The sequence below is a fragment of the Nilaparvata lugens genome, chromosome 13 (assembly GCF_014356525.2).
Source record: "Nilaparvata lugens isolate BPH chromosome 13, ASM1435652v1, whole genome shotgun sequence".
Lineage (NCBI taxonomy): Eukaryota > Metazoa > Arthropoda > Insecta > Hemiptera > Delphacidae > Nilaparvata > Nilaparvata lugens.
In genome coordinates, this window is record NC_052516.1 from 1,311,960 (window position 1) to 1,338,934 (window position 26,975).

General features: G+C 35.3%; 1 protein-coding gene and 1 pseudogene across 2 annotated transcripts in view; one reads left to right on the top strand and one right to left on the bottom strand.

Moving 5' to 3' along the window:
• LOC111054753 (EF-hand domain-containing family member C2) overlaps nucleotides 1-26,975 on the top strand; it is a 138,672-nt gene that overhangs the window by 74,257 nt on the left and 37,440 nt on the right. The window lies entirely within an intron of this gene.
• LOC120353967 lies at nucleotides 280-25,568 on the bottom strand (annotated as a pseudogene).

Here is a 26,975-nt window from a genome sequence, read left to right on the forward strand (position 1 = left end):
TATTCACAGTGTGAATAAAGATGAGTGTAGTACCAAGAATGTACAGTACATTACTGTACCTATAGATTACACCCTGAGATTTTGAAGAACCCTGCGAATCAGCTTTGCCTAATCAAACTTTGAGTCCTCAATCAACGATATTTCTTGTCTTCACGGAAACATTTCAAGGTCGTTCCTGATTCAAACAGTACTCGTTGACTTATACTATTCCAAGGTCATCTTTGAATCAAACTTTTGAGTGCTCATATCAGCTGATCTTTCCTTGCCCTTGACTTATACAATTCCATGGTCATTCCTGGATCAAACAGCTGGTATCTGTGTCCTCGTATCAGCTGATGCGTCATTGTCCTTGGAAGGTGCCTCGTCAAGGTCATCCTGAATCTGACTCAGCGTTTTCCACCCGTCTCCACCACGAAGAACACAGTCACTAGTGCGTTTAGCAGACAGCTGATACAGAAGATGTAGTAGTTTAGGTAGATTCCGAACTCCTGGAACAGAAAACAACATGCATCATGACAAAAATATGAAGCTTTATTAATAGATAGAGCAAGTACTTTAGATAGTGCAAGGATAGTACTTTGTGGTGCAATAAAAATGAATCTGTTATCATGTAATGAAAGTTACTGTAGTTATAAATAGTGTCTTCTTATTCTTCTTACAAACAAGGAATTCTTGCAAATTATTCAAATGAACATAGAAAATTCCTATTATTGCCACCGTTTGCATGGTCTGCCGAAATCTCTTTTGCCTACTGGTTGATAATTTTATTTAAATATCGGGGACAGAGCTTCGCTCTGGAGTACGAAAGCATAAAAAAATTATTACTGAAGAAGAAATTATAATAAAATTCATAACATTCAAACATAAAATGTTCTATCTAATCACAGTAAATTGAGATTAATTCCCAGAGGAATTCAAAAATTTCCCTCACAAAGGCCCAGTTGCACAAAAACCGGTTAAATTTCAATCCTAATTAATTTCACGTGAACTAAATCAGAGAAGACCATTTCAAAAAAATGGATCTACTGGAATTAATCAGGATTAAAAATAACCCGGCCTCTTTGCAACCGGCACTGAGTACCTGATTAAATGATTACAAAAGTTCAACAGCTGAGTCATAATTTTGACACAGTTCCACACACATGAACTCGCTCACTCACTTCCATCACCAACAGACGACGAAATAATTATTATCAGCTGTTTTCCCAAGGTTGAATAATAATTATCCTTTCAATGTCCTTCAGAGTGTTTTCACAGGGATCAGACCTAGTGCAATCGAATCTTTATATTATAAGCCTACTATGTTCTGAATTTAGTGAGAATCGTTAGAGCCGTTTTCGAGATCCGGTGAAATACAAACATATAAACATCCAAAAATCCAAACATCCAAACATCTAAACATCCAAACATCTAAACATATAAACAGAAGATACTCGTTCAATAGTATAGGATATACTTTTAATCGTATTCTCTTAGCAGACATTCTTTAAACATGCTCCCTCCATTGATGCCGATTCTCTGTAACTCTTTCATTCATGCTGCAGATATTCAATTCTTTCCTGAAATGAACTCTTCTGTCACATCCCTTGGTTCTTTGGAGAAATCTAATCTCGGCTGCCTGCACTCTACTTGAAGTGGCTTCGTTGTCACCCAATAGTGTATTATGGTTTTTTATCTCAAACATTATTCATTTCTTCAAGTTTTGGACTTCTTTGATGTTACTGAATTCATTTAGGGTATTCTTACTAAAGTATTATTCGATTCAGAAGCTTTTCTGTTTCGTTTTGGAGTGTAAAATCATAATGTGCGTACGGATTTGAGCACCACGAACATGCGCATTCCACTTTTCATCAGCTGATGCTAGGCTAGGCTTATTATTGACCGAGCGAAGTGAGGTCTAAGATTCAAGTCGACAGTTTGGCATTTCTCTTGTTTAAATGTTTTTATGTTGCGCATTTACGGCAAAACGCGGTAATAGATTTTCATGAAATTTGACAGGTATGTTTGAATTGCGCGTCGACGTTTATACAAGGTTTTTGGGAATTTTGCATTTCAAGGATAATATGAAAGAAAAAAGGAGCCTCCTTCATACGCCAATATTACCATAAAAATCAGACTATAGAATTATTCATCATAAATAAGCTGACAAGTGATTATACAGATGTGTGGAGAAGCCAGTCTATTGCTGTATTTCCATAAGGTCTATATAGTTTCCAATCAGGTACTTGTGGATGAGAACACTGCGTGAGGTCTACTGTTCACAGAACTACTAGTACAAAGTATGGATTTTTACCTCTTCCCTTTGAAGTTTTTGATAATCTATTTGGAAAGATTGAGAGTTCTAGTAACTATCAACTCTTATCACAAGTCTATTAGTATCAAAAAACTCTCAGTTCAATACAGCTATGTTTTAAACAGGCTAGGCCTGTTGGTCTTTTTCCAATCATGTATTTGATTTGTAAATTGGTTAATGTAAATGAATAAGTATCTGTACCTCAAACTTTACACACAAACATCGATTTTTGTTCATACGATATTATGCCGTCCTTTTGAATTCTATCAGATTAAATGGAACTTGACAGACATCATCTGTCGAAATTATCTTTCAATCTAATATAATTTATCAGGACGGCAAAAAATCGTACGAACAAAAATCGATGTGTGTGTGTGCGGGGCTTACTGTTTCTGTACAAATACAGATATTATCAGCTAATGAAAGGTGAAATTCACGTGTTCCTGACGCTCAGTCTGTAGGCAGCTATAGAGAAAATATTCCATATGAGTAGAATCTTATGTTATATTTTGTTTGTGGTAAAATTAATCAATATTGAATGATGCGACAAAGACAAATACCCTTGACAGTTGTAGATATTGAAACAGGAACCGAATAGGCTGTTACATACGGTGTATTTCTCAGAGTTGTGTTATACTATTCATTTATTTTCTGTATTTTTCAATACCTGTTGACATGGACAGTTGTAAAGTCTCTTGGCTTAATAAAATTGAATTGAATTTTCAAATAATTATTGATTTTTTGATGATGATTAGGAGGCATTGTTGTAGAATTAAAGAAATTTGATCAATAATTTTAGGCCAACTAGTCAGTCTAATAGACTTCTTGAATGAAAAAGACTAAGAATTGTCAAAAACCACAGATTTATTGATATTTTAGAAAGACCGGTTTCGGTTATTACACCATTGTCAATCTCTGATCACTAAAACTAAATACCAGAGCAGCAGAATCTATACTAGTAGGCGAGTACTGCTATTGGTCAAGGGCATGAACGCCTGTCATTGGCCCAGCTAGACAGTCTCCTCCCACTCAACGGTGTGACATAGCAGTACATAGCAGTCCGTTCATGCCCTTGACCAATAGCAGTACTCACCTACTAGTATAAATTCTGCTGCTCTTGTATTCAATTTTAGTTTATCAGAGATTGACAGTGGTGTAGTAACCGAAACCGGTCTTTCTAAGTATCAATAAATCTGTGGTTTTTGACCATTTCTAAGTCTTTTCCATTCAAAATAAATAACTACCACAATATCAACTTCTCAACTACACAAAAAGTGGAAAAAAAACTAATAGACTTTTCATTGAGCATTTTTTCGACTCTCTCATTAATGATAATATTATGTGGTGAGGCAGGTTCCAATCTCTCACTCATCGTTATCATTACAAAAGCCAGACTCACCAGTTGTGGAATTGTTTTAAAATATAGTTTTTTAGTATGGAGTTGCATCGATAGGATTGCCATGCAGCGTTAGAGTTCTCTGAGTGGATATATCTCGATTTCAAGAAAACGAGATCATTTCTTGTGACAGAACGTTCGAGAATTTAAAGCCTCACCTGAGCAATGATGAAAAACATTCTGTTGACCACACAGGCTACAAGTGCCAGTGTAGTGGTAGTAATGGCCGATGACTGAGCCTTCACTGCCATGGGAAACAACTCAGACCGCAAGCTCCAGAACACTGGACTCAGTCCCAGACTGTAGCCGGCTTGGTGGAGGGCCAGACATCCATAGGGCATCCACGCTGTACCTACAATAGGACATTGTTTTTATTGCACTGAAAATAGTATAGAATACAAGGGCAGTACTTATAATTAGTACCATTGAGAAAAGATAGCATGAGAGGATATCTAATGGAAATAGTATAGAATACAAGAGTAGTACTTATCAAGGTCTATAAATACAGGTCATGACACTCGTGTTCCTTATGAAGCGGCCATTTTATGAGGTCTTTATGGCAGTACATTTGAAAATCCAATTCAATTCTATTTGCTGGTAACAAAATTATGCATTTTGAAAACAATATTCTAGTTCAGATAATAATATGTGAATTCAGGTTTTCAATTTTTTAATAATGGAGTTTCAATAATAAATGCTTCAATTATTCATTTATCTATTATTAAAAACTGTTCTGATTCTTGTAACTCAAGGATTATGTGGGACAAGACAGAAATATGCAAGGCCAACTTCAAAAAACTTTTAAGTTCCCGATCAATTAAATCTGAAAATCAACAATTCAGTTCCTAGTTGGAATCGAAATATTATTATTCTGTCGGGACAATTTATTTTAAAATTAAAAGCCAAGCAATATCCCTTGAACAATATAACAAATAACACATCATGTCTCCAATCTATAATGATAGCAGCTGATAAATTTGAAAATTGGTGAACAAGAAACCCATAAATGGCGATTTTGCAATGCATCACGGGACTGTGTCATGACCTGCATTTATAGACCTTGGTACTTATAGGTAGTTACTTACCATAAAGAAAAGATAGCATGAGAAGATATCCAATGGTATAGGTCGTTTATGTTCCAAATTCCAAGTCGATTTTTTGTTAACTCAAGCTGATTACTGTCGACTACTGTCTATTATTTCAGTGTTGGCCGGATGAGAGTGTAAGAACGTCACAGTACGAGAGACTACCAGCCCCACATAACTTCAAAAAAATAACTACCAGAACTATCGACTTGAGTTAACAGTGAAATTTAGAATATAAACGCCCTGTACCATGGGATATCTTCTTATGCTATCTCTTCTCCACGGTATCACCATAAATGATACAGTATCAACACAATATGATACACTATCAGTCTATCACCACACATTATACAGTATCAACACAATAAGATACAGTATCATCTCAAGTACATAAACAACACCATAATTTATTTAATTCCAAACTTCCAAACTCTGAATGGATTCTACAAACCCCATGGGATATCTTCTTATGCTATCTCTTCTCTACGGTATCACTACATATGATACAGTATCAACACAATATGATACAGTATCATCTCAACTTGATACGCGACACCATAATTTGATACAAAACCTCCAAACTCTGAATGAATTCTACAAACCCCATGGGACATCTTCTTATGCTATCTCTTCTCTACGGTATCACCATAAATGATACAGTATCAACACAATATGATACATTATCATCTCTCAACTTCATACACAACACCATAATTTGGTACCAAAATTCAAAACTCCAAATGGATTCTACAAACCCCATGTGACATCTTCTTATGCTATCTCTTCTCTACGGTATCACCATAAATGATACTGTATTAACACAATATGATACAGTATCATCTCAACTTGATACACAACACCATAATTTGATACAAAATTCCAAACTTTGAATGAATTCTACAAATCATGGGATATCTTCTTATGCTATCTTTGATCTATGGTATTATTATATCCTACCTGTGCGAAGATCGTAGTTAGTAGAGTGCAGGTTGTAGGTTCCTGTAGGTACGAGGAGGTACCAGGTACCTGACCAGAACATGGCAGCTGTACAAGCCAGAGAAGCAGTCAGCATCAGAGATTTTCTGAAAAATGAGATAGTAAAGAATCAGTGAAAAAGTAGTATGAAAATTGGAAATCAATTCTGTAATGATAATCAATGTGTATTGGAATGGAGTTCACTGAAAATAATGAAACAATAATTATTTTACGAATATAAAATTGAAAATTGGAATCACTGTGTATTGAAATGAAGTTTACTGAATAGATGGATGCAATTTACTTGAAAATGAAATTGAAAATTGTTGGAGAAGAAATGGTGGAGAATTTATGGAAAGAAGACAAAATGGAATATCATCACCACTACCAAGTAATGACTGTGTATTGGAATGGAGATCAATAATTGATACTCTAAGACATCTTATTGTATAATTTGAATGAATTTTGATAACTGAATAATGGACCGAGCGAAGTGAAGTCTAAGATTCAACTCGACGGTTTTTGTATTTCTCTTTATGTTTATATGTTCCGCATTTACGGCGAAACGCGGTAATAGATTTTCATGAAATTTGGCAGGTAAAAGAGCCTCCTTCATACGCCAATATTAGAGTGAAGATCAGACTAAAGAAATATTCATCACAAATCAGCTGTCGAGTGGATTATAAATTGCATGCAATAGCGCATGCAATTCAATATCTCAATTTAACTTGTTGAAAAAAACAGCTGTTTGTGGACTATTAATTGCATGCAGTGAGGCATGCAATTGATAACTTGAAGTTTTCTCCCGACTTTTCTCTGCTTTCAACTCGGTAAGCTTTTGATGATACTGTAGTAACATAGTGGTTTACAACAAATTATTAGCATTCAAATGATAATAATTATTGTCGATACAACATTTGAAACAACCATTAGCTGTACACACCGATACCTCGCGACACGTCAGGACAGGACATATTCACTCTGATGGAGGCTGTAGTTTTAACTGCGCGAGGTCTACTGTTCGCAGAACTACTAGTATTAAAATGGAAGACTGTATAATAATAGTACTGAACAATAGAAAGATGGAGAAAGATGTAGTACACTTTTAGGACGAGGAAGAGAAATATGTGGATCTATTGTAGGTGTTTATACTCCCTTGAGTATTTTTGAGAGTTGAAACAATGAACATAATTATTGGGTTAACAGATATCGAAAGGAAAGAGAATGAAAAGGTATTCTATACAGCGATCAACTGGTATTAGAATTATAATTTACCTGCAGATGGAAATATAACAATATAGTTTACCTCGTAAAGAGGTCGATGACCAAGTAGATATAAGTCCTGTGAACAACTTAGCAGCTTCCAACCCCATCACAGCATGTTGTTTCTCTAAGAAAGGCAAGGGACGAGGAGGTAGGGAAGCCGCTATATATCCCATGACAGCTCCCGTATCGGAGAGGCGCTGGAGTATTGCTAGAGCTTCCATCACGAAAAGGGCTCGTCTACCGGTTCCGGTCGCTATCAGGGACCTATAACCTGAAAAAAATTGAAAATTCCAATTGAAAATGTATCAGAGTACAAATAGGGAAGTAAAAGGATTTCAAAGGAATTAGTTGTGTTATAATTGAAAAAAAAATGTTTTTTTCGATTCTTGAGAAACGAGTCTCTAGAGTTTTTGACTTGGAGGGACATATGCGCAGTAGAGAAAGGTAGGGATACAGAGGCGCGATGGTCCCGTTCTGAACCGGTCAGCGTTCTCTGGTTTCTAGTGTTCATGCTACACATGCAAAGTTTCCTGTCTGAAAGCACTCAGTCGACTGAGTCTAATCGACAAATTGGCAACTGCGCTTCTACTCATGACTCCACTCATCACTGTATCACTCATCCACTGATGAGCCACTGAACCGGTCAGCGTTCTCTAGTTTCTAGTGTTCATGCTACACATGCAAAGTTTCCTGTCTGAAAGCACTCAGTCGACTGAGTCTAATCGAAAAATTGGCAACTGCGCTTCTTCTCATGACTCCACTCATCACTGTAATTGGCTGATCTCCTTCCATTTCTCTGCGCCATATTCCTCCAGTCAAAAGTAATTTCGTACGGACTATAGCTACGCTAAGCTGAAATACGTCCTATCTCCTAATGTGAAACCTAAGCTATTTGTTCTGTTCACATCAGCGTAGGGTGGCTTTCAATTTTGGGAGATAGGACGGCTTCCGGAGGAGTCACATAGCGAAATGTGAAGAGATCTGAAAGTGCGTACAGACTTATGCACTATGAACACGCACATTTCTCTTTCCATCAGCTGATGTTATGCTTACTATAGAGAGGTCCACGTTATAATGGCAGTGTTTGATTAGCAATGGTATTGCTATCCTTGTCTATCATTCAAAAAAGTGGATAGCGCTATCTCTTTCTCGCTTTGCTCTGTTGCTAGTTCGTCTTTTAACAATGTAGAATTAACAATTAATTAACAAAATATTTCATCTTAATTTTTCAAAAATATAATTCCTTGCTTGATGAAATATCATTGATTTTAAATGGGAATGAACCGTTAATATTACATTAATAAACCTGTATCAGCTACCATCTATAGAAGACAAGAAGAGGAACCTTTTTTCCTATCTTTCTTCACTGTCATTATAACGTGGAGCTCACTATATATAGTATCCTACTGTTTCTGTACACAGATATACCGTAATGAGAATAGCATCAGCTGATGAACAGTGAAATGCGCGAGTTCGTGGCGCATAAGTCTGTACGCTCATCAGATGATAAGCAGCAGTAGTTATTAACAAAATGTTAACTCACCTCCCTTAGTACGCTCGTTGACGAACCTCTCAATGTCATCCAGCTCCCGTTCAAGGTCATGCGACTCATGCATCGGTCTCAGCTGTTTAAGGGCTTCACCTGCAGCCTGCCTGTCCCTTCGTCGTCTGAGCAGGTAGTAGGGCGATTCGGGGGCCCTCAACAGCAGTAGGCCGATAGAATGGCGGGAAGGGCCGAAATAAGGGCCAGCTGGCGGTAGGTGAGAACTTGCCCCAGGACAAACTCGGTTGCGGCTCCAAGGCGTCTGTGGAGTAAATATATAATTTTAAAAATTTATGTTTTTGAGACTAGGAGCGGAAGTTAATGGTCAGGATAGTTCTCGAAAAAAGCAAGAAGAAGCAGAGGACGATGTAGAAGAAGAAGAGACAGGGAGGAGGAGTATAAGAAGGTGATGATGAATAAGGTTGAGAAGGAAGAAGAAGATGATGATGATGATGATGGATGAGATGGAGGAGAAAGAAGAGGGAAAATTGTGAGAGCTGAGAGGAGGAAGTGTATTAATAGTATCATACGTCACATGGATGGGAAGGGGCCTTTCGCAGGCGAGAATGATGTTTCTAGTCGAGGCGTTAGCCGAGACTAGAATTCCATTTGAGCACTGCAAATAACATTCACGTCCAAGTAAAGTACACTATTTTTTGTCATAATAATCCAAAGAAGAATAATTGAGAAATAGAAAACATTACCTGCTTGTGCTGAAGTTACTACATGCATTCTATGAACATAACCTAGTTTACAAATTCCGAGTCAGTAATTTTGTTGACAAAACTTCGACCTGGAGTGCTGAAGGTGGTTTTTTGTAGCAGTTTTGCTGTTCTAGGAAACTAGGAAACATACTAGACTGTAAAGAAAACATATGGTTTCATTACGGTAGAGTATGCTGTAATGAGAATCATAATGTTTATTTTTTCGGCAAACAGCTGTTTACCGGCTTGATTTCATGCATGAAAAACAGCTGAGATTGAATGACTATGACAAAAAAATGTGGAGGAGTAGGTGAAGGAGGAGAAGGATAAGGAGAGTAAGATGTTGATGAATTATGAGTAGAAGGAAGAAGAAGAAGGTGATGATGAATGTGGAAGAGGGGAAAGAGGAAGATGAGGAGGAGGAAGAGCTGGAAGGGTAGGAAGGAGGTAGGAGAAGGTTGTGAGAAAGAGGAGGGAGAGGTATAGAATGAGGAGCAAGAGAAAAAGGAGCTGGTGAAGGAGGAAGAGAAGGATAAAGAGTAAGATGTTGATGCATTATGAGTTGAAGGAAGAAGTAGAAGGTGATGATGTAGTGGAGGTTGGGGAATAGGAAAGAAAGATAAGATAAGATAAGATATTTATTGACAATATATTGTTACAAGGCTGTCTCCTATGGTAACATTCACAGAAAATTGACAATATAAAATTAAAATCGAACCAAACTTAAGAAATAGATGATAAAATGAAGATGAGGAGAAGGTGAAGAAGAAGGAGGAGAAAAATTGCACACTACATTACCTAGCAGCTGAGAAGAGAGTCCCCAACAACCCTCTCTGTTGCGGCTTGGCAATCTCTCCCAGATAGACAGGCACCACAGTGTAGACGACACCGGACCACATGCCCACCACAAACCAGGCCACCACCAGCTGAGTGGTGGTGTCACACAGGGCCACCACAGGCCACGCCACCACTGGCAGGATGGAGGCCACCGTCAGAGTGGTACGTCGACCCCAGTGGTCCATCAGGAAGCCGGCTGGGACTGGGCTTAGGAGGTTGCCCAGGAAGTGAAGGGTTGTCAGCCAGGAAACCTGCCAACATCGGAATTCAACTTTTTATTTCGAGAACAATAGAAGTGGGATGTTCTCAGGCAAATAGCTTACAACAATTCAGCTGGTTGAAAATGCTATTGCTATGATTCTCACTATAGTGAGGTCCACATTATAATGGCAGTGTACGATTGACAATACTGTTGCTGTCCTTTCCTATCATACAACAAAACAGATAGCACTATCTCTCCCTCGCTTTGCAATGTTGTCTATTTGCCAGAATATTTTATAATCTCTTTCGACAGTGACTATAAAAAATAAAAAAAAATGTTTCGTTGAAATTTTTCAAAATGGCGGCCATTTTAAATTTTTGATGGCGAATATCTCGAAAACCGTCCATTTTACAGAAAATTACAAGAGACAAAAAAGTTAGAATTTTTTCACAATTCCAATGATACCTAATTTATTAAGATTGGTCGAAGAATAACAGAGAAATTAATTTTTTTCGTACTGCATGCATGACCACTTTTCACCATTTAAAGATCAATATTATTTTTTAATTCCAGATGTATTTAAGATGAAGCTTTGAAACTCGGTATGGCTCCATATGGGCAAACAGATGATTTTACAATGGTTTTCAGATGATAATGTTTGTCTTGTAAAAGTATTGTTGTTTCATTAAAAGTAAAGAACCAGATGTAGTGCTTCCTATTTCTTAGTCTCACGTTTCCTAGGTCTTATTTCTATCTTAAATTTCCAGTTTCAATATTTTCTTACGTTGCTTCTACACAAATATTTAATTATTGTAATGGAATTTAGTTCGCTGGAGTACACCGATATTCACTTCATGTATGGAGCAGCTCTTGGCAATGCGACCGAAGCAAGAAGAATGTATGCAGCTGCATTTCCAAACCGCCGTCTCCCTTCCGACAAGGTGTTCACAAGAACTCACAATCGGCTGAGAGAAGTTGGTTCATTTGAACGGAACAGGGTAATTGCTGGTAGGCCTCGAGCAGTTCGAAATGTTGCTTTTGAAGAGGAAGTATTGCAGAAATTCGATTTCAATCCTAGAACGAGTACGAGAGCAGTTGCAAAGCAAATCAATTCAAGTGCTTCTTCTGTGTGGCGTGTACTAAACAAGGAAAGACTTCACCCCTTCCGCTTTCAAAAAGTTCACTCATTGGTTGAACGCGACTATGAGCCAAGAGTAAACTGTGCCCGTTGGTTTCTTCAGCAAGACATTATCCAACCAAATTTCTAGAAAATGTGTTATTTACCGATGAGTCCAGCTTTACAAGAGAAGGAATCTTCAACTCTCGCAACAGTCACGTCTGGGCCTTAGACAATCCTCATGAGGTCAAAGTGCGTGGTTATCAGCATAGATTTTCGCTGAATGTTTGGACGGGTATCTTAGGTAATCGCGTGATTGGACCATACATTCTTCCTAATCGTCTGAATTCTCCCACGTACATTACTTTTTAAGAGACATACTACCAGAACTTTTGGAAGATGTGCCTCTTGCAAACAGATATAATATTGGTTTCAACATGATGGTGCCCTGCTCATTTCGGAAATGTTGTTACGGACTTTCTGAACATGACCTATCGTCAGCGGTGGATTGGGCGGGGTGGACCAGTACCGTGGCCCGCACGTTCACCTGACCTCAACCCTTTAGATTTTTTTTTTGGGGCCATATGAAAGACCTTGTTTACAGCACGCCAGTAGAAAACGAAGAAGACCTTGTGGCAAGAGTGGTTGCTGCAGCAGGTGCCATTCAAGATGATGAAAATGCTTTTATAGCAGTTCGACGGTCCATGATTGAAAGGTGCAGACTGTGTAATCAAGTTGAAGGACGGCATTTTGAGCAATTGCTGCATTAGTATCAGTGAACCGATTTGAGTGAAATTAATATTTTTCAATGTAAAATAAAATTTGGAGGAAAGTTATTCTTGTATATTTCTGTAATAAGAACGGTTTTCATGAAATTATAAAAAAAATTAATATTGATCTTTAAATGGTGAAAAGTGGTCATGCATGCAGTACGAAAAAATTAATTTCTCTGTTATTCTTCGACCAATCTTAATAAATCAGGTATCATTGGAATTGTGGAAAAATTTGCTAACTTTTTTGTCTCTTGTAAATTTTCTGTAAAATGGACGGTTTTCGAGATATTCGCCATCAAAAATTTAAAATGGCCGCCATTTTGAAAAATTCCAACGAAAAAATTTTTTTTTATTTTTTATAGTTGAGTCTTTATAGCATAAATATTATGCCAAATTTCAGATCAATACAACATTTCGTTCTTGAGATAAAAATTTTTAAGTGAAAAAAACAAAATGGCAGCTATAAGGATAACCGCTGAGTTTTGGACACTTCAAATATGACATTTGTAGTCTCCTAGCATCCAGGTACAATACCCTAAAATTCTCGACACTACTTCTGAAACACCCTGTATATATAGATTTCAGTGGAATATCTGTTTGAATGATACATCAATTCAACTTGATGGGCTCAAGTTTTTCAGTAGTTGTCTGATTGATATTAGCGTAATAACCGTTGATAGTTCCTTCTTATTCCAGTGTGCAAGCTAAGTTAATTTTCATTTCACGTTGATATCTCATCAACATCAACTTAGAATCTCTGCTGCAATATTGAACGTGTTCAAAGAGAATAATTACCAATCAAAATGACAGGAAGCTGAGATAACATTAAAAACACATTTTCACAGCACAATAATATTGAAGTTGCCTACACAAGAACTTGCTTTACTACAAAATTATTCGAAAAAGATTAACCGGTTTCAGGTGTTATTAGAATTACTCTTGTCTTGGATTATTCGGATTGGTGTTGTTTTAACTGGAGAATCCAGGGAAGATAAAATATGTAAGGGAAGAATAGAGGTGAAATAAGAATACAGAGGGAGAGAGTGACAAGGAGTATGGTGTCTGCATAGAATGATGTAGAAGGAGGATGTGAAGGATAAGGAAAACTTTAAAAAGAGGAGAGGAAATCAACAGAGGATTTGAAAGAAGAGACGATGAAAATATTGGAAGAGATGGATAAAAAAGTGCGATAGGATGGATAGGAAAATATGATGCAATAAATTTCAAATGCTGTGAAAGTAATTGAACTAAGGGCAACTAACGACCCCAATTCTATATGCCATTGTCGTAATGGAGATGATAGGCTCAAATTATATTTTTTCAATTCATATTATGAAAAAAGGTTTCAAGCAATCATTATCACATAGAACAACGAATAACTAGTATAAGTTCTTATAGACCTACCATCATAAATTTCTAGTGAGTTTTCAGTTCACAATTGAATTCTGTAGACTACGGAAGATTCATTTTCGTGGAACATGTCCCTCAATTTCTATTGGTGGATACCGATTTGAACGCTATTATGACACAAAACAGCGTTGACCAATCACAGGCGAGTAGGAGGATACTCCCACTTTCAACGCAATCTCATTGGTCAATGTCTATTCGCTATGAAGATGTTCGCTTCTAAAGACTGAGCAATCGAAACAAAGGGATATAATAACTCTAACGAATTTCAGATATGAAATATTTCAAATATTTTTAATAGTTGATGTATAAAATTTCAAATATTCTTCATGAATGAACGATTTGATTTGATTTTAATTGGAGGAAACTCATGTTTCAGTCCTGCAACACGGAAACAAAGTACTGTAGTTTAATTAGAAAATTATTATTATTAAAATTGTTGACTAGTTTTCGAAAACAACTATTAAAAACTTCAACAAAGTTTCAGATTCTACTTCATGAGCTCTATAGTGAGTTAGTCATAGCTCAGACTGTCAGCATTCGTTAAATGGGATGCATTGATGTTAATTTATGTGGAATACTGACAGTTGAAAGTTGGTCTTACTCTATCGTCCAATTAACGGTAGTTTTGCATTGAAAACTGGCTCATTGACGGCAAAAACTATTATCAAGGCTGTTGTTATAGTAACAAACATCCTCCATACACCGGCTTCTTCTTCTTCTTCTTCTTCTTCTTCTTCTTCTTCTTCTCTTCTTCTTCTTCTTCTCTTCTTCTTCTTCTTCTCTTCTTCTTCTTCTTCTTCTCTTCTTCTTCTTCTTCTTCTCTTCTTCTTCTTCTTCTTCTTCTTCTTCTTCTTCTTCTCTTCTTCTTCTTCTTCTCTTCTTCTTCTTCTTCTCTTCTTCTTCTTCTCTTCTTCTTCTTCTTCTTCTCTTCTTCTTCTTCTTCTCTTCTTCTTCTTCTCTTCTTCTTCTTCTTCTTCTTCTCTTCTTCTTCTTCTTCTTCTCTTCTTCTTCTTCTTCTTCTTCTCTTCTTCTTCTTCTTCTCTTCTTCTTCTTCTTCTTCTTCTTCTTCTTCTTCTTCTTCTTCTTCTTCTCTTCTTCTTCTTCTTCTTCTCTTCTTCTTCTTCTTCTTCTTCTCTTCTTCTTCTTCTTCTTCTTCTCTTCTTCTTCTTCTTCTTCTTCTCTTCTTCTTCTTCTTCTCTTCTTCTTCTTCTTCTCTTCTTCTTCTTCTTCTTCTCTTCTTCTTCTTCTCTTCTTCTTCTTCTCTTCTTCTTCTTCTTCTTCTTCTTCTTCTCTTCTTCTTCTTCTTCTTCTTCTCTTCTTCTTCTTCTCCTGTTCTCTGTCTCTTTTTCTCCATCTTCTATTCTCTAGGAGATTGATATCCTCTGCCTTATCAAAATTGTTGTTACCCAGTTTAATAAAATCTTCTTTCAACGCCAATTTAGGTTTTATCTTCTTCGATTAACAGTAATCTAAGTTTATGTTTGACTGTCGCCGATCGTTTGCAAACTGTAAAATCGACCATAATTTTTGAATGAAATGCGGAAATCTCGTTCGAACTTGAAAGTCAGCACGACTTGAAAGTTTTTGCAAATATTAATGCCACTTGCTCTCCAGGGAAAGTGGTTCAGTTTAGATGCGTATTCAAGTTTTTGAAAGCGTCTTCAGTCTTTCGTTTGAATTCTTCCAAGTAGTTTGAAAAAGAATTTCAAGCAGCTCCTATTTTTGCAAAAAGATGAGAAGTTCAAGTCCTTTCTCGATTGTCACTGATTGATTTATTGAGTCAAATAACTATTTTTTTATTTATTTATTAATTCATTCGATAGAGCAAACAATACAACTTCTATTCATTCATAACTCTACCTTCATTGTATTTCATCCCATTCTTCATTCATCCCATCATCATCACCCAGGCTTAAAATACTTCTAGAAAGTCGCCTTTGTAAAATAATAGAAAATAATATAAATAGTCTAAAAAGAATAAACAGACTGATCATTCGATATATTAATAAAGGCAACAATATAATTATTCTTCTTTAGCAGCAATCATTCAATTGGTAGGAAGCTTTCCATTGTTTTCTGTCCAGAGCTGTACTTTTCAGTTGAGGTTGATTATGGAGGTTCTACTTGAAGCTTTACTATGGACATTTCAGTTTCGAAGTATTTTGATTTAAATTAAACATTTTTTTGACATAAAAATCAAATTAAATTCAATATTCTGTAGATATTTTCGTAAAAGGATAATGCTCTTACCTGTAGCTGCTCCAACGTCGGCGGGTAGACTGAACGAGACATTCTTCTTCTTCAACTTTTTCAGTGGATCCAGGAGATCACATGTCAACTTCTTCATCAAAGGCACCATCACTTGTGTTTCTGTGAAATAAAAATCTTTCTATAATATAATTCAAAAACAATACAGAACAAGACATCGATATTGCAAGCAATCAATGTTATCAATTAATGTTAACAATCAATTCTGTTGAGGAGAGTGTTGGATAATAAGAAGGATGGATAAGAATGTATAGATCAGAAATAAGAAGGGTGATATTGAGAATTGTATAATTTATTGCTAATGATAAGAACAAATTTCTTCATCTTCAATCATTTGACAAGAATATAAATTATTCAATCCAATGAATCTTTAATAGAATCAATAGAAAAACAAGAATATTTTTAATGCTAACCGAATTTGTAATACTTATGAAACACGAGGTGAAATACAGGATTATTCCAGTTCCCTATCCATAGACTGACTCTTCTCGAAAAGGGACCGTATTATTCAGGACTCAAGTGTTTTAATTGCATTCCCGAGGATAAAAGGCTGTGTAGCAGCTATAAGTTATGCATATCAAAGATAATTAGGACACTGGTAGAGGCTTGTCCTTATACCATTGAGGAGTGTTTTAGAGCATTCATGTGACTCGATCATTCTAAAAATGACATGTTGTATACCACTTGAGCACTGCTCAGAATTTGTGGCTTCACACAACAAAAATATAATAATAATATTATATTATTATTATTATTATTATTATTATTATTATTATTATTATTATTATTATTATTATTATTATTATTATTATATTATTATTATTATATTATTATTATTATTATTATTATTATTATTGAAAGTTCCTTACTATCAATATGCTCCAACTTCAATCCTAGAGAACAATACCCACAAGCTGTATTGGGACAGATCTGTGCTGACTGACAGAACGATTCCACATAACAGGCCAGATTCAATCCTGATGAATAAGCTGACCAGGGAAACAGTCTAATAGATGTAGGCATTCCATGCTGCCATAACACTACTACAGTGGAAAGATTTCCAAGTATCTCCCCTGGCAGCTGAGATAAAGATATCTGGCATCATGAGAAAGTGGAAATCGTATCAGTCATAATATCTGCAGTTGGATTGATGGGGGGAAAAGTGACTGCAAACCTAAGTCATCTGGGTGCCTCGAGAAACAAGATCTACTTGATGCAGAAGGCAGTGATGCTCAACACTGTATCAATGGTTAGGGCATTCTTAAACCTAGCAGAAGAATATTCATCAAGTCTTGTCATAGACCGATTTTGATGAAAAACATAGTAATGTGATGAAAAATGGAATAATAATAATACTAATGGATGAATGTATCTCGTATCTATCATTAATTGTTTCTCGTTCTATCTGTATGAAGCTGCGTACGGTACAAACACACTCCAAACATTCGACAAAAATACAAATTATTCAATCCAATGAATCTTCAATAGAATGGATGAATCTATCTCAGATCCATCATGAATTGTTCCTTGTTCTATCTGTGTGAAGGTGCGTACACACTTCTGCACTAGGAACACGCACATCTCACTTTTCATCAGCTGATGCTATGGTTATTATATCGGTATCTAACTGGTTCAAATACAGATATATAAAGAATAGCAACAGCTGATGGGGACTGAAATGTGCGTGTTCGTGGTGCATAAGTCTGTATACGTACCTTGAGGCTGGCCACTAACGACATAACGGGGAGACAAGTGTGTCGAACATGTGTGCTTATACAATAGATGAATAAATGAATAAATAAAATGAATGTGTATTCACAAAAGTTGTGTCATTAGCGTAAGGCTTCAAACAAAATTTTTGAGGTTGGGTGAAGTCTCTTAGATTTTCTTTTTACATTTTTTCTTTGCTGCTTCATTCGAGGTTGAATATTATTCTTGTATCATTATATTATTTTGTAATTCTCCAGCAGTTTATTTATCGTTATTGGTTGTTCATTTTATGCTATAAGCTTCTATTTCTCTTTCGAAACCTTCCTCGTGAATATATTTTTCGTTCAAAGAAATGAAATGTTCTGTGCAACACATGTTCTACACACTTGCCCTGTCGTTAGTGGCCAGTCTAAGAATATCCATCAAGCATTTTGGTAACAAAGAAAACGTATATTATAATCATTGAATGAAAAAGACTAAGAAATTGTCAAAAAACTACAGATTTATTGATACTTAGCAAGACCGGTTTCCATTGTCAATCTCTGATAAACTAAAACTAAATACAAGAGCAGCAGAATTTATACTAGTAGGCGAGTACTGCTATTGGTCAAGGGCATGACACTTGCCATTGGTCCCTAGACAGTCTCCTCCCACTCGACGGTGTCACAAAATGGTTACTTAAGCAACAGACTCGCCATGATAACAAAATGATATATTCAAATTCAAATTTATTGATTCTCAAAAATATACAACAATTTCAAGACAAGAAAATATATATATATATATATATATATATATATATATATATATAAGAATCTACACCTGCAAAGAAACCCTGTGCGCAGGTGTGAGTTGCAATATAAATGGTTTTCAAAAATATTTAACAAAAATGATCCAAAACAAATTTCTTGAAAAAAATACAGAATAAAACTAGTACTTAATAATAAGAGGATACTAAAATAAAGGACGGAAGGAGAAAGACGGAAAAGGCCAAGAAGAAAGAAGAAGACGAAGAAGAAGGAGAATGAAGAAGAGAGAACGATAAGAGGTAGGTAGTCAACTGCAACCATGAGTAGACGAAAATTAGTTTATTAATTTATTTGAAATATAAAAAACTGTCTCCTACACACATTCAAGTCCATTCTGACAATTGGAAAATGTCTCGCGCGGGGCGCAAGCCCAAAAGAGATTCTCGAGGTTCAAAAATTTTTATTTTTTATAATATTATAGTACCAAATTTTTTATGAAAAGTTGTCGAACTGTTAAAACCTTGAACTCCCTGAATAAATCTTTTGTTGGAAAAAGTCTGGGTTTGCCTAGAATAGTTTTTAAAAGATGTTTTTGAATAATGAAAGTTTTGTGAAATGCGCATTCAAAGCTCCCCCAAGCCCAATATTATAATTATCAACTAAAAGATTAGCATAGGTAGAAAAATACTCATGTTCCAAGATTGAATACATGAGATATGTATCAATGTTCTTCTAGTAAACTCTATCAGAGTATCTCTGATAGTTTTTGGAAACAGTTGAGTGAGTATTAACTAAAAAGACTAAGAAATATTGTCAAAAACCACAAATATGTGGTTTACACCACAAATTTGACACCACAAAGTTTGATATCACAATTTTACACCACAAAGTTTTACATCCCAAAACCACATATTTGTATTTTCCTACAATTTCTTAGTCTCTTTATTTAATATGAATAATCACCACAATATCTTAAGTTTTTTTCTAGTGCACAAAAAACATTTCTATTTTTATCAATAAAATTGTTTAATTCACTTCCTGAAGATCTTAGAAATATGGAGAACTAGCCGTGGAGGACCCCCGACTGGATCGTCCAGAAATGGGATCAGCGGGCTCGCTTCGCTCGCCTGCATTTTTCATTTGAGCATGCTTCATTCGATCAGAAAGTCTAAAGTACTGAGAAAACGCAGAAAATCTGAGAAAAACGCTGATTTTGGGCGTATCATTGATGAAATATTAAAGTCACCTCATCACAACATTTTTAGACCCTACCTGACCTCTGTCTAAAATTTGGACTTTTTCTGTCTATCACTTGATCACTTGATGAAAGAACTGAGAAAACGCAAAAAACGCTAATTTTGGGCGTATATTTGGCGTTATTTCAAATTCCTTCTAACACAACATTATTACACCCTAGCTGTACTAAATTTGAACATTTTCTGATCATTTGTTCTCGATAAAGCTGAGAAAGCGCTAACAAACGCTGGAAAAATGCAGATTTTTGGCATATCTTTGGAAATTTTTCCAAATCCGTTTTTAGTGCGCCTCTAAAGGGCCAACTGAACATACCTACCAAATTTGAACGTCTTTGGTCCGGTTGATTTTTAGTTCTGCGAGTGAGTGAGTGAGTGAGTGAGTCAGTCAGTCAGTCAGTCAGTGAGTGCCAATCCGCTCTTATATAATATATAGATGGAACTTTTAAAATCATATGAAACGTTTCTTAGCAGCTAACCCTTTAAACAGATTGAAGATTTTTATACATTAGCTAGGAATATTCGGTTATAAGTGAAAATCAGGTGACATATTATCATAGGGTACTGATAGTGTAACTTACTGATGTAATATATTTGTATTTTGTATCATGTTGTTTATATTTGACACTTGTATTGTATCTGAAGACCTCAGATATTGATGCAATAAAGATTCTATTCTATTCTATTCAATATCAACTTCTCGACTAAACAAAAGTTGAGTAAGTTGTAAGGGACTTGATAAAGGATGTTCATGTTCCAAAAATAAAGCATGTGTGGTTTTTTTCTAAAACAATTAGTTGGTGTTGCTGGCTGTTTTAAGGCCAACGTGTTTTGAGCGGAAAAATGGATAAAAATAAAATCGCAAAAGTAAACAAAAGAGACGGCTGTTCGCTAAGAATGGTCATCTTTTTTCGAATATTGCTTCAGTTAGGTTCACCACAAACTGTCAGCATTCTTCATAAAAACCATCAATTCTTTCCATTCCAATAATGCTGACAGTTGAAAGTGATTCTTATTGAAGGTTTGAATTTTCAGCTTTCCTTATAAGACGAATCATTGGATTCCGATTCAATCTTTTCTGACAGAATTTAGTGAATTACACTGTAGCTGTTTTGTGCGCTCTATTCTCAATACAAAAAAAGCTGGAGTTTTTGATGTTGAATTGTGCCTAACAGATGTGAGACTTGATTTGATTGGATTTTCCCTTGTGGAAACACTGAAATTCCTGTATTACGTTTTCATTAATTTCCGTAAACTTTTGCTTCAAATTCAAACTGATAAAGGGAATGATAATGATGTATTTATTTAATCATTCAGAATTATGCAACTTACAGAAGAGTACGACAGGCTTATAAGCCCAAAACGGTTCCAATTCTAATTTATACAACAGTAAAAATGTAGCTAGGTATGTGTCACTTAACAATGTGTATAATGTATCATTATTATAATGTATAATGTATAATCATAGACTAATGCCCACTTGCAGAGTCGTTCCATTTATCTATTTATTACTTTATAAAAGGTGACTTTCTAGAAGTATTTTAAGCCTAGTTGATAATGATGATGATGGGATTAATAATAATACAATGGAGGTAGAGTTAGGAAGTCACCCACAGCTAACAGAGCCATTGGTTAACAACTCGCCCATAAATAGTTATAATCATAGGTGAAAAAGATCTGTGGTATAACCATGGACTAAATGAAAATAATAGATCAGGTTATAGTGAAGTCCACGTTACTAGTAGTTCTGTGAACAGTAGACCTCACGCAGTATTCTCATCCACAAGTACCTGATTGAAACCAAAGGCCTAAAGATGCATAGAATCACATGCAGCGCTAATGTCGTACTTGGAATTGAAATCCGCCATTGAGGGGGCAACCCATAAGATTATTACATACCAATGCCACCATGCCTTTGTGATCTATAGTATTACAAATAAATATTATATAATATCTCGTGCTAAAATACCCCAATGGCGGCCTTCAATTTCAAGTAAGATCTATCATTGGGAAGGCATAGGCATGTGGGTCTATATCTCTTTAAGGTCTTTGAAACTATACACCTTATGGAAATACATCAATAGACTGGCTTCTCCACACATCTGTGTAATCACTTGGCAGCTGATTTATGATGAATAATTCTATAGTCTGATTTTTTACTCTTATATTGGCGTATGAAGGAGGCTCCTTTTTCCTTTTATATTATCCTTCAAATGCGAAATTTCCAAAAACCTTGTATAACATCGACGCGCAATCAAAAAAGGAACATACCTGTCAAATTTCATGAAAATCTATTACCGCGTTTCGCCGTAAATGCGTAACATATAAACATTCAAACATTAAACATTAAGAGAAATGCCAAACCGTCGACTTGAATCTTAGACCTCGCTTCGCTCGGTCAATAATGACAGTGTTACATTAGCAATGGTATCTCTAACCTTGTCTATCATTTAACAAAGCAGATCTCTTTTCGCTTAGCTCTGTTGCCAGATCGGCTTTTAACTATGTAGAATTAATAATTAATTAACAAAATATTTTATCTTAATTACGGAATTATTGAATAATATTATTTCTTGCAGAATAAAATATAATTGATTTTTTTAAACGGGAATGAACAGTTAATATTACATCAATAAACCTGTATCAGCTACCGCCAATAGAAGGCATTGACAAGACAGTGAGGATCGGCAACGTTGTTCTCCTATCTTTCTCCACTGTCATTATAACATGGACCTCACTGAAGATCTGTTTAGATCAAACAGGTTAGATCTGTGGTGTATCTAACAAGGATGAGAACATAAACCTTTGAATTTCTTATAAGGGCTTCAACACTTTCGAAGAGTGGTAAAATATTGTCATCATCAATAATTTGCGATGATTTCTAGTCTCTTGAATCAAATAAAATGTTAATTTTTAAAATGGGGAGATGAAGTAATGAAGAGACTAACAAATACAAGCAGGAGAATTGAATTGGATGGAAGCCATCATTAACGTTGAGAAGAACTCAAAGTGAAAACTCTAGAGACACTCTGAAAACGAATTCATGATATTAATTCAGTATTCCGTACATGTAAAAGCCCAAGTCTTTCATTTATTTATAGTATGGATGAACGGCATATGTAAATTATGTAATTAATGAGATGAAGAATATTTTTATGACTAGCTTACCCGGCGAACTTCGTCAATGTATCTCATGTCACACATGTGACTTTATTTGGTGAATCATGAAATTTATCTGACAATCAATATTTTCATTCACATCTCAATACAGACTTCCTATGTGCTTAGTCATGCAGCATTTATTACTCCGAAACATATTCTTCTCAATCAATTGCTGGTAATATCTTAGAGAAACAATAGCATGAGTAGATATCCCATGGTATAGGGCGTTTATGTCGTAACTTTTACTGTTATCTCGAACTGATAGTCCACGTAGTTCTTTCTTGTGAAGCTTTATGACGCTGGTAGTCTCTCATATTGTTCCGTTCATACACTTGTACCCGGTCAAACAGTAAAGGTCGACAATAATCGGCTTGAGATAACAGTAAAAGTTGCGACATAACGTCCTATACCATGGGATATCTACTTACGCTATTGTTTCTCTATGGTAATATCTATCAGTACAGTCAAGTGTTGAAATAACAAAATAGATAGGTTGAATCAGTGTGTTCAAAGATGAATTTAATGTTTTCGTAGTTGTTATAGATGGTCCGGAAATATGCGATGTACGATGAATTACTCAGAATTCCATATTCTTTCTATCTTCCATTTTAGGATGAATATAAGCTAAGATGAATTCGGAAAAATAATTTAGTCTGTCATTCTTCAGTAATTAATGAATGCAATATTAACAACGCTATTTCATGAGATGAATTATTTTTTTTCCAACATTTCCAGTTTCTCACTGATAGGGGAGTGATAATTATTTGTATAGGTCTTCGAAGGAACGATTATCTACAGCTGGTACCAATCAACTACACTAACTTCAACTCCAACTACCATTCTAATACCAGTACAAATTCATTCAAATACCATTCAAATACCCGTTCTAATACCAGTACACAATTTATCACAGGGTGACGTGTTTATTATACAGTTGGTAACTTTAGATGCTAAATCATAGGTAGCCGCTCGGCCGAAGATTCGAAACATAGGTCTGTAAATTGGATTAATAAATAATTATTATTAGCCCCTCTATTAACATTTCTGGTCAGAACCATCACCAATCTTCCCACAACTTATTCCCAAAGTTTCATGCCGTTCTATCAAGTAGTTTTCGAGTCTATAGGGAACAAAGAAAGAAAGAAAGAAACAAACAAACAAACAAACAAACAAAAAACAAACAAACAAACAAACATACAAACACACATACAGACATTCATTTATATATATATATATATGTAGATTAATTGAAGATATTGATCCAAGCTGACATAGTGAATTTAAAAATATTGTAAAATACACTCACATTTGGAAACTTACTGCACTACAATAATGCTCGAGTTTTCTATGCATAGTACTGTTTATTATTCATTTTATTCAATTAATTCACTGTTCGTCGTGGAAATAAAATAATAGAACTCGTAATACAAAACAAACACAATCCACAGGCACAAATAACACAATCTATTAATAATGAACTGGTAGAATTATCCATGAAGGTTTTGTTTGAAATTTCTATCAAACTCTATTAACTTTCACAGTGTTCCCCAAAAGCTATCTTCTAAAATCACTCACGCTATTTGTCCCCTGAGGCAGATTTTATATGGTGCTTCCTACATGAGGAGAGTAGAAGAAATCAATTATTGCATTGAATATTTCAAATAAGTCGTAGGACGTACATCACATAGAATCAAAAGATTAAATAAAAATCACGAGACACTTAAAATTATACAGTAGAAGCTCTAACAAAAAATTTGTTTTAAAGTCTCAATGATTGTAAAAGACAATCAGTGACAACTGAAACAATGAGGTTATATCAATAGATTTTTGCAACTCCAAAGAAAATTTTATTATATGAGACCTTGATTATTCAAGGCATTAAAAGATTGACAACCCTGACTAATTCTATAATATTATTAATCTTTTTTAGATCACTGGTAATACAAATTATATGAAACTCAGGCCGGTTTCCGAGCTCGGGATTTAGCTAAGTTCTAGACTTTGAACAGCTGGAGTCAGAAAACTGACTTTCCAAAACGGAGCGTAGTCGCAGTTTTTATTTTCTCACTTCTATAATTGGAAACGTTTTCCCTTCACGATATTAAACATTCCCAAATATATCAAAATAGCTGGAACTTTACACTCTTTTCTCTTTATTTTATTTTGTGTTCAATTTTCTATTTTTTCAAAATTGAATTCAAACGTGACTATGACAATGACTACGACTACGCCCCGTTTCGTAAAGTCAATTTTCTGACTCCAGCTGCTCAAAGTCTAGAACTTAGCCAAATCCCGAGCTCGGAAACTGGCCCTTAGTGAATATTACAAGAACAAAAAACTGTTGGGAATTGATTACTATTCCTATAATATTCCAGCAGTTAGTCAATTGCAATTTCCAATAAAAATCTTCTCATTGATGAGGAAAATAGGTTTTCCAGAAAAAAAGAACAAAGAGAAACAGCTATCTTCAGATTGGTTTCTACATGGATGCAGGTTTGATGCCTAGTGAGATCGGACTCCCCAATCTTTTCAAGTTGATTCAGTTGACCACTTCTTGGGATTCTCAGGTAAAATTATATGAGAACTAGTGAAAATCGATTTCTCAAAACACACATCCACAAGTGGAAGAACACAAAATGTTTTTCAAACTGAAGTAATTCACAAAATGCATCAATAAACTGGAAGAGTACAAGTGAAGAATCGAATTTCCCAAACAAATAACTGTAAAGAACGCGCTACAAATTGGATCGTCATGAAAAACAACTGAAATTTCGATGAAAACTTGAAATATTGAAGGTAACACTAATTATTCGAATCACAAATCAAACCAACCAGAAATTTCGATGAAAACTTGAAATATCGAAGGTGACACTAATTATTCAAATCACAATCAAATCAAACAAGGAGAAACCGCGGAACAAACACAAAACTCCTCGAGATACGAACTGAGTTGCTCTCTACACGGCACTGAGAGTCTTGCAACTGAGAGTCAGATGTGAGAGAGACTCTGAGAGACCGAACTCAGAGAGACCCTCAAAGTCTAGACTCAGAAAAACTCGCGGAGTAACCTGTTCCACGCATACAGCATCTGCAACTCTGCAACTCTGTTGGAAACTCTTCCTTGGGTCTCAGGGCTCGAATATTTTCAGCTCCTAAGTTGGCAATGATTAAAATTGTTCAACTTGCTCCATTCATGCTATGGTGATGTTCACTTTAAACTATTTAGTATTGATTGCATGAGAAGCATTGAGCTGTATCAGATATGACAGAAATAATCTTTACTAAGATTAGTATTTAATCTTGATTGAATTTACTAATTTAGTATCTGATTGACTGAGAAGCATCGAGCTGTATCAGATATGACAGAAATAATCTTTACTAAGATTGATTGATTGATTGATTGATTCTTCATCACAAATTACAATATATTCCCAGGTCTTGCAAGACCCATTGCATACTATCACTTCATCATAATGGAAAAAAATGAACAATTAACATATTCAGAACAGGAAATAAATATGTAGATGAGAGTACATAACTTTTAGAAACAAAGAGTAGAACCTATTTGTTTACAGAATAGAAATGATAATACACATGAAATTCTATCAATACTAAGTAAATAAAATAACTCAAATTTTCTTAGTATTTAATCTTGATTAAATTTATTAATTTAGTATTTGATTGGATGAGAAGCATTGAGCTGTATCAGATATGACAGAAATAATCTTTACTAAGATTAGTATTTAATCTTGATTGAATTTACTAATTTAGTATCTGATTGACTGAGAAGCATTGAGCTGTATCAGATATGACAGAAATAGTCTTTATATAAATAATATTTCTTCACTTTATGTCTCAATTGACACATCAGTGACAGTTTAAGATGTCCGGTACAGTGAGTATAATATTCTCATGAGTTCAAATGTGTCTATTCACAGTGACAGTGAACAGTGAGACTACAATTCGCATAAGTTCAAATGAGACTATTCATACTTGCTAGGACGTGCTGAGTGGGAACAGTCCAATCAGAACTAATATAAATTATTTTTTCACTATGTCGGTCACTTTGACTGTCACTGATATCATGGAATCCAGTTTCAGTGCTATTAATGAGGAATGCTGACTGATTAAAATAAATCTTGATATACAAAACAGAACGTGTGGATTGTTCTAGTTGGTTAACATAATAGTTTCAAAGTATAAGCTGATAATTTCATACAAATTCAGTTTGA